This window comes from Lynx rufus, unplaced genomic scaffold (assembly GCF_022079265.1).
Source record: "Lynx rufus isolate CCGP_SWC_20201006 ecotype Redwood Valley unplaced genomic scaffold, mLynRuf1.p SCAF_8, whole genome shotgun sequence".
In the NCBI taxonomy this organism is placed as follows: Eukaryota; Metazoa; Chordata; class Mammalia; order Carnivora; family Felidae; genus Lynx; species Lynx rufus.
The window spans coordinates 108652527-108662620 of record NW_025814896.1 but is presented as its reverse complement, the minus strand read 5'-3'; the positions used below and the strand labels follow the sequence as shown (position 1 = coordinate 108662620).

At 37.9% G+C, this 10094-nt stretch overlaps 1 non-coding gene across 1 annotated transcript; it reads left to right on the top strand.

Moving 5' to 3' along the window:
* Positions 1–6704: 6704 nt before the first annotated feature.
* LOC124504469 (small nucleolar RNA SNORD59) lies at positions 6705–6776 on the top strand. The gene has a single exon (XR_006960442.1). It is a non-coding gene; the product is annotated as a small nucleolar RNA SNORD59 (small nucleolar RNA).
* Positions 6777–10094: the final 3318 nt, after the last annotated feature.

Sequence of the window (10094 nt, the reverse complement as noted above, 5' to 3'; positions counted from 1 at the left end):
ATATAGTATATTTCCTGAGAGAAGTTCTGGTATGTAAAATATTGTCCCTCCGATTTCTAATACTTAGCACCCAAGTGGTGTTTCACTGCCCTCTGTAGATTCACAACCAAGATTTCACCTGCCCTTTATCACACAGTTTCTGGGATCACATAGGAGGGCACCGAATCTAGTCTTTGCAGGTTATGGAAGTCTTCACAGAGGAAGGACCCTCCAGACTGAGATTTAAAAGACAAGTAGAGAATTAGCCAGGCAAGAAGGTATACTCCATACCAAGGGTAGAGAGATTACATTTGAAGAAACTAAAGTAGTTCCCTTTAAGGAGAATGACAAACGAGGCTAGAAGGTAAGCAGGGACCAGTCCATTAAGGAGCATGTAAGTTGTGTTGAATAATTCACATTTCTTCCTGAGAACAAAAGGGAGCTGTTGGTGGGTTTTCAGCACTGAAGTAACATGGTCTAATTTGCTCCTTAGAAATAGTCCACCAGCTGCAGGTGGCAAATGAATTGAAGGCAGGTGGCAAGACTGGAGATGAGCTGGGAGAATAGGAGACCATTATAGCAGTCCAGGTGGGAGAAAATGATGGTCTGAATGAACATATGGACTCAGCATCAACATTGGGTGATGTCTTTGAAATTGTGGGTTGAGATGAATTCTCATAGGGAAAATAAGTAGAATAGGTAGGCAGAAAACAGGTTCCTAGAAAACCCCAACATTTAGACTGTGAGCAAAGGCAGAGGATCTAGCAAAGGAGGCTAGGAAGGTGGAATCCATTATGTGGAAATGGAATGGTATGGAAGCCATAGGTGTGTACCACTTAGGAGTCCCTTCAAGGAAGCACCTGCTGTAGGAGTGTGAATCGCTGACAGTCTCCAGCTACCATGCCTTTGGGATCCATCACAGAACTCATGCAGAGGTCTCAGTCTCCCCAGATGCTCCCAACAAATGACTGAGCACAGCCGGCCATTCCTGCCCATGGAATTTCCTCTAGTGGGCAGCTTTGCTCCGGGCCCCCCCGTGAGCCTACTGAGCCAGTTACAGAGCGTCCCTGCAGACTGAGGCTCTTCCTACCCAGTCCTTCTTCCTTCTTTCTCTCCTTTCACAGGTATGAAGCCATGCATTGCAGTCTGAGAGTCTTCCCTCCTACTCCTGCTCCCTTCCCTCTTTATCCTTCACAGGTGCATCTTACACTTCTAATTCAATTTTACCATCTGCTGAACTAGTACAATTGATATCAATGAAGCGAAGGAGGGAATTTTAAGAGAGTGATCAAGCTTGTGATAAATGCCAGAAAGAGACTGACAAGGAGGGAGACAGAAAAGTGTCATCAGATCTGTCACTATGGAGGTCAGTGTCAGTCTAACTATTGAAGCCCATAGTCCCTGTTCTGCTGTTGTGTCTCCTCTTAGTGTTATTCTCCCAGATCCCCTTCAATTTGGTCATACATTATAGTCTTCATACATCGCATCCAGACACCCTCATTATGGACACATTTAATTTGTTAATATCTTTTTTTTCCACTTTATTTTTTAAGTAAGTATTTTTTAAATGTGTATTTATTTTCAGAGAGCGCACATGCACATGAGCACCATCTGGGGAGGGGCAAAGAGAGAGAGAGAGAGGGAGGGAGAGAGAGAATCCCAAGCAGGCTCCATGCTCAGTACAGAGTCCCACAGGGAGCCTGATCCCATAACCCTGGGATCATGACCTGAGCTAAAACCAAGAGTCAGACGCTCAACTGACTGAGCCCTTCAGGTGCCCTGTGAATATCTTTGTAAATTCTGGCACCAGGAGGTGAGTTCAGTATTCCACAGGCAGTCTGATCAATGTTGACGATAGGAAGATTATAACTACCTGTTATCTGAACACTATATTTTAGCCTAAACTTTGATTCAGTTTTTTTTTCTTTTTTAATAGCCATGACAAACTCAGGGCTGCTGTACTGCTCAACACCAAGGGATGCCATTTAGATTATATAATCCTCAAGTCCAACCTGGCCCTTGGGTCCTGATTTTAAAAATCTCCTTGGGGCGCCTGGCCTGGGTGGCTCAGTCGGTTAAGCGTCCAACCTCGGCTCAGGTCACGATCTCGCGGAATGTGGGTTCGAGCCCCGCGTCAGGCTCTGTGCTGACTGCTCAGAGCCCAGAGCCTGTTTCAGATTCTGTGTCTCCCTCTCTCTCTGACCCTCCCCCGTTCATGCTCTGTCTCTCTCTGTCTCAAAAATAAATAAACGTTAAAAAAAATTTTTTTTTTAATCTCCAAAATCCACATTTGCTCCCTTCTTAATCATATCATCAGAAGCGTTCTTGAAACCTCATTGCCATAAAATTCTGGGGACAGGAAACCTGGTCTTGTGCATCCTACTATAAATTTCCTGTCTTGCCAAGAGTTCATCAGACCAGATACCATTTTCTCATCACCAAGCACATATAACAACACCAACAACAAAACAAGGCACAGAGTACCTCTACCCAATATTGCTACCAGGTGAGGTCTTGAAAAGACAAACAAATTAGACAAGATCCTAGAGCCTTGTTTGGATAGACAAGAATTTCCTATCTTCTTGAGAAGCCAGGAGTTTGAGGGGGTGCTGTTTGGCCAGCACTGTAGTTAATATCTTTTTAACTCAACTAATCCTTGAGGGGTACAGGCTGTGTGAAAAATAGATAACGAAGTATCAAGGGACTACAAGAAAGTACAGGTGGGATACAGGCTGGGTAAGAGACTAAGAGATGCTAAGATAATCTTATTGATGAAACTCCTGATTATATTAACCTTTTATCCCATGGTAGATTACAGCATAGTGTTTCCCAGTTCCTTTTTACATAATATCTAGCCTACAGTTCCCCTTAGATACTCCCAGTTAAAGGGCATTGCCCTGACCCTTAGTTCCCAAATATAGAGTGAGGCCACTATGGGGCCAGATCGAGTTGGTCCAGAACAAATGTGGTGATATACACTTTTTCCAGAGCAGATTATTGCCCAGAGCATTATCATGCTGGCCTTTTTTAAAACAAGCTTTATTCTAGGGGCACCTGGGTGGCTCAGTTGGCTAAGCATCTGACTCTTGACTCTTGGTTTTGGCTCAAGTCATGATCTCACAGTTCGTGAGTTCAAGCTTCACGTAGGGCTCTGTGCTGAAGTGAGGAGCCTGCTTGGGATTCTCTCTCTCCCTCTTTCTCTGCCCCTCCCTTACGCTCTCGCTCTTTCTCAAAAGAAATAAGGAAGAAGAAGAAGAAGAAGAAGAAGAAGAAGAAGAAGAAGAAGAAAACTTTATTCTAGTAATTCTTACTCTTAGGAGGACTCCAACCCCCACTCCCAACAAAACCTGTGGTAAAGCTATCTGCTTACAGATCTAGAAAGTTCATCTCTTTGGGAAAAAAAAATTCACTAATTTGGTTTAAACCTGGTATGGAGGTTTTCTTGATCAAAACACACCAAAAAAATAGCAATAAAAGCTAAGTTAAATAATTCAAATAAAGTGCCAGGAGTTTTCCATTATTCCTACCCCTGCTCACAGTTCAAGCTGATGTGAAGATAACCCATTTCTCAAATTGACCCAGATCTCTGCCTAGGACATCCATTTGCTGGGTCTGAGCTCATAGCAAAGCCCATCTGGATGGATCAAGGCATATTTCTTCTTGGTATGGGAGCCAAACTTCCTGCCTGGAATCTGATCATCTTGGTTACTTAAAGATACTTTTAAAAATATATATGTTTAGGAGTGCATGGGTGGCTCAGTCGGTTAAGCATCTGACTCTTGACTTTGGCTCAGGTCACAGTGATCTCATGGTTCACGAGTTCAAGCCCCGTGTCAGGCTCTGCACTGAGCACGGAGTCTGCCTGAGATTCTCTCTCTTTCGTTCTGCCCCTCTTCCCCACTCTCTCTCTCTCTAAAATAAAAAAATAAAATATGTATATATGTTTAAATCAAGACTCAGTTATGAACTTCCCCAGCTAAGCATCTGATACCATCAGAATGGTTTAAACCTGTGTTGACGGAATAACAAAAGGAAGGAAACTCATGAAAATTTCCCTGATGCTCTGTATTTTATTTACAATTTCCCTCTGTGAAATTTGTGAATAGCCTTTTACAAGCATAAATGTGGCACCGCGTATAGGCAGTCTTTCTCTATCTCAACCTCGAGACTGTTAACTGGGCATCAATACCTGAAAATGTTTACATGAATTTTAATGCTGAAAAGTATAATACTCTTAAGTTGCTGATACTGGTATTTAGGGTTTACCTCTCACCTAACTCTCAGGTCATTCCAAATAAACCCAAAACACCATGTCTGCAAATCTGAATGCAGTCTGTTTCTGCTATGTGGTGCAAGTCTCTTAATTAGTCTCTCTGGCCCCATTTTGTTCTTCTTCTGATAATACTACACCTGGGCAATAAACATAATTTCTTAAAATGCCAACAATGGAAATATGGAAGTCCTGCGGGGAAGCTAAATTTGGAATGAATGTGAGTTCACTTTTAAGTATGTTGAGTTTGAGGGGATGAAAGGGCATTAAGGAGGAGACATTACAAGGACAGTGACAGATTTAGGAAGTGCAAGAGGGAATTAGATCGTGATGTGTAAATGTGAGTCATATAAGTCAAGATGGTAGAATCAATCATGAGATCTCTAAGTGAAAGTTTGAGAGTATAGAGCAGTGGTGAGCAATCTTTCTTTCTTTCTTTCTTTCAAGGAAGGACCACTTAAACGAAGCAGAAAGTGTTTACAAATCTTGTGTTTGAAACATTCGAAGGGAAAATAATGTTACTGGCTTCCATAACAAGACCTTATGCTCTGGGATGATTTATTGAGATATGAATATCTATTCTTCTCCCAGGCAGTGTTTTCTAGCTTGCCCTAGCTTGCTATATTTGTGATGTGTAATCTAAGGTAAAAAGAATGTAGACCTGAGTGGGGAAATGAGAAGAGAAGGGGAATAATTTAGCTAGAAAGGAGTTAAGTCAACCTTCAAAGTGTTGGAAGAAAGGGAGAAGGGAGGTAACCAAAAGCCCAATCAACTAGGTCCTAGAGAAAGAGTTTGGGGATTTATAGAGAGAGAGAATAGAATGGAACCCAAGTGTGTCTCTGTAACCATAAATGGGTTCTCTGATGTTCTTTGAGATCTGTAAAAAGTTGGAATACCTTTTAAAAATTGCCATGTATCTTTACATGTGATACTGAGCAGAGTCTAGGCATATGGGACCCCAGGACTTATTAGAGTTCCAAGAAGAATGCCAATGAGAAATTTGGCAATGGTTTTGAACTGCTAAAATGTTAACTGATCATACTAAGAAGTCATGACACAGAAACAGCTCTCAAATCTTTTCTAACTTAATTTGCATTGCTTTTTAGAGTTTAAAAATGTTTTCACTTTTATATCTTCTTGTATCTTTGGGTGATCCCTTAAATTATCATCATCTGTAATTTACAGATGGGGAAATTGAAGCTTCGAGAAGTGAAAACCAGAAAGAGATCAGGCTTAATGATTAGTTCCACTCAATTGAATACCTACTGAGCCTTGCTTACTGAGATTCAGGTTGTGCTACATCGTGGGGACACAACAATGATTAAAATGTGCATACAATCCTCAGCCACCATACCATTCTTTCTTGACTCTTCCCCAGTTCTAAGAAGACTCATATCTCCTGTAAGCCTGGGCCAGGCTGGTTCATAAGGAGATCCAACTCTGAGCATCATCGACACAGACAGCCCATTTACAGGAAGAATTGACTCTAGGGTACTCTGGCAGTTCCATGCCTGTGATGTAGTCATCAAAATTGCAAAAATAAGGAAGATATGGGAACTCTTACATACCACTGAGTGGAAAATAAATTGGTACAATTACATTAGAAGGCAATCTAGCAACATTTATTAAAACGAAAGATGCCCTTATCTTACAATCCAGCAATTCCATTTCTCTCTCTATATTTGCAAGAAACTCTCCCATCAACGCATAAGGAGTCATGTAAATGAATATTCATTGAAGCATCATGTATAACAGGAAAATAATTGGAGACAATCTAAATGTTCATCATCCTGAGAATGGTTAAGTAAATTGTTGTATGACCACACAGTGAAATACCATATCATAGTTAAAATAAATGAACTAGAACTGGAGCTATAATATGCATCAATCTCAAAAAATAGAATATCTAGTGAAAACAAAAAAGTGGCAGGAGACCCATAAGGCTTGCTACCATTTACATTAACTTCAGACCCATGGAACAATAGTACATATTTCCATGTGTGATAAACATTTTAAAATACTCTTAGTGATAGTAACTCCAAATTTAGGATAGTTGTTACCTCTGCTGAAAAAGAAGGATAATGATAGAGTATGCAGAAGCCTTTAGCCAAATCTGTATTTCCCCCAAAGTGGATTGGAAAAAAAATATGGCAAAAAGTAAATGTTTGACAAAAACTGGTGGGAAAGATGAGTTTGTGATATTATTTTCTATATCATATATACTTGAAATATTTCATTTAAAAATATAAATGTTCTTTTAATGGTGGAATTACAGGATTTTTCTCTTTGTGCAGAAATTTCTTTTTTTTTTCCTTTTTCCATGTTAAAATTCCATCCATACTTTGATATTTAATTCAAGTCTCACTACCTTATTGAGAATTTCTATGACAATCTTGTCAGTCCATACTATGCTCTCCCTTTTCTAAACCACAATAGGTCTATAAAGTTCTCTTGTATTCTATGATGATTTTATCAAAATGACTTTTGTTCTCAGTATGTTGAAGCCACATTTTAGGTACTGAGAAGGGGTAGGAAAAAAAAAAATAAAGTTCTCTTGTATACAATGTTTGTATGACCAGAATTCTTTCATGTTGTTTAAATATATATTGTATTGCAGTAATATTTGGCTCTATTGTACACAAACCTTGTTTCTCCAGTTATATTGTAAGAACCTTAAGAGCAGAGATAATGTCTTGAACTTTTAAAATCCTTCCCCAGTGCCCAGCAGAGTCTAACCAGACATTTATTAAAAGAAAAGTGGTGTATAAACCAATAATTATTACTCTTGCTAGAAAGCCTTTATCTAGAAAGTTGAAAATACTAGTTGGAGCTACATTTGCTTTTATTTTCCCAGAGAGAAAATAGTAATGAGCTGCGAAATGACCAAAACTCAGGCAGCAGAAGGGAAAAAAAGAAATAGCGGGTTTGTATATTACACATTCTGGATAATCAGTTCTTGAATGATTAAGTGTGGAAAATCTCTTATGAGTAAAAGCAGATTTTAAAATTTTATTTTATGACTATGGACTTGTTTCATAGATCATTTCCAGTTTTCAGCTGATCCTAGGCCAAACTTACAAATTATTTTGGAAAAACATTTCCTCTTATAATATGCTACATAGCCACACACAAATATACATTGTTATCAATCTGCCTTCATTCTGGTATTTATTTCTCCTCAGAACCAAAAGTTGGGTATTGAAGAATGAGATCAATTTAAGAATCAGTATGGTTACTTTTAGCTTTGCAGTAGCTTCTAGGTCAAAACTATTACCACTTTTGTGCCTGAACAGTTTCCCAAGGAAACTTTTGTAATATTGTATGAAACCAGGCCACTATCTCGTGGTTCTTTGGCCTAAGTACTATAACACTCAAAACACAGTTCTCTAAATTAAAACTTACCTCCATCTGTATTTATGACTGCATTTTTTAACTCTACAGTGTGCCTCAGGGACTTATATCTCTTATTACCCTCCTCTATCTCTATGTCATTTGTGTCCTAATGAACATAACTAAGGGCACGAAAATTTCACGCAATTTGGTAAAAGATCATATATTCCCTCATTTTCACTCATTTTAAAAATGTTAGTGTTGAAGCAAAACCCTGAAGTAAAGTGACCAGAATTTTCCTATAGTAATGAGGAGCTTTATCATCGGTCTCTGCAATTTTTCCTTTCCCTAAATAAAGTCAGAAAAATGCTATTATACAAATTATATATATATACATATATATATATATGTATATATATGTATATATATATATATATATATAGAGAGAGAGAGAGAGAGAGTAGATTGGGTCCTAAAATTTCCCTAAAGGATAAGTGTTTGTAACTTAGAATTAATTTCCCCATGAAAATATTGTGATTATGGTTAGATTTACAACCCAACGTATTAGTAGGTATGAGAGGATAGTAGATTAATAAATTGTATCTTGTTTTCTTATCTATAAGTTTATCATAGTAAAAAGAGAAGTATTTTTCCCTTCTCTTCTCTAGAGGGAGGGTTAAGATGGTGATTTTCTAAAGCCTCAGGGAGGCAGAAAACATAACTCTCTGGCAGGGGAAAGGGGTTCTAAGAAAAGGGGAGTGGCTTCACTTCAGGAGAATTTGGATCTGTTGAATCCCGAAGGATAGAGAATCAGACAGGAGTCGGTTTCCATAAATGGTAAAGACCTATGTCTACTCCTAGATAGCATATCAGGATAGTAGACACCTCTGACGAGGATGCCAGCAAGGATATATTGCCTCAGACGCAGTAAAAGTATTAATTTATGCTAAACTGAAACAACAAGGGTACATATTATAAACTCTAGGGTTACTGTTAACAGAATAGTAAAATTATGTATAAACAACATAATGTATAAATAGAAGAAAGATGGCATAATAATTTTTATAAGTAGTCAATTAAATCAAAGGAAGGCAAGAAAGAAGAAGGACCAAGTAACAAATAGGATAAATAGAAAACAAAATAGTAAGGTGTTAGCTATGAATCCAAATATATCCTTAATTACCCTAAATATAAATGGTATAATATTCCATTAAAAAGCAGAGATTTCCAAACTGGTTTTAAATATAAAGATTTAATAATATAATATTATGATGAGTATATATATGCTGTTTACAAAAGATATAAAAGTTACAATCTAAAATTATACCACAGAAGTACCAGAGGGTGTGCTATGCCCCTTCAGACCAGCTGCTGCCATTAGATTTCCAAGGTCATAGTCCCAGTTTGCAGCAGCATCCATCTGTAAGGGGGATGGAGGGTGCTGGGCTCTGGTCTGCTCACAGGGAGAGGTCAGGGACAGGGTCAGTATGGTGGGCATAAGTATATCTTCCCAAGTTCTCTTACAGTCCCTGCTGGGGCTCCCTGACTTATTTTGGTTGGTTCCTAGTGCTACTTCTTTTATAAAATACACTTTGTAGAACTGATTATATTATCTTGTTTACTTCGTGTGAGTTTGTACCTTTTTGTCTCCATCTTCCAAAACAGGTATGTTGGGGAAAAAAAGTAATCTAGTAAAATCCCAGACAGAGAAAAATAAACAAATAAGTAAAATAATTACCACAAAAAAATTAAAGGTGAAACAAAGACATTTTATGCAAACACTAACCCAAAGTAAGCTGGTACAGCTATACAATAATATATAAAGTAGACTCTAGGGAAAGAAGCATCATTAGAAATAAAGTGTGATATTTCACGATAATAATATTAACCAATCAGGAAGATATAACAATTCTAATTTTGTACACAACCGACAACACACTACAAAATATATACAGCAAAAGAATTGCTGAAACTGCATGGAATAATAGACGAATCTATAATCACGGTAGGAGCCTTTAATACATCTCTCAGTGTTGGAAAGAATGAGAAAAAATTAGTGAGGGTACACAACATTTAAATATGACTAACAAAATTGACACAGTTGATGCATACGGAATTTTTTAGGCAACAACTGCAGAATTTACTTTTGTTTCACGTGAGCATTGAATAGTTACTAAAAGTGACAATTCTTGGGCCATAAAGCAAGCCCCTCACCATATTTCAAAAGAAATCATGCAGAGTATGTTCTCTGAGCAGAGGGGGATTAAGTTAGCAGTCAACAATTTTTTAAAAACAACAAAATTCCCAAACACATAGAAATTAGGCAATATACTACTTTTAAATAATCCGTTAGTCAAAGAAAAAATAACAGTGGAAATGAAAAAATATTTTGAACTCAATAAAAACATGACACATTAAAAATTTTAAGATGCAGCTAAAACTGTGTTCGGGGGGAAATTTATAATCTTAAAGGCTGAAATGTATGGCTTTAAACAAGAATTACCTAAGTATCCAT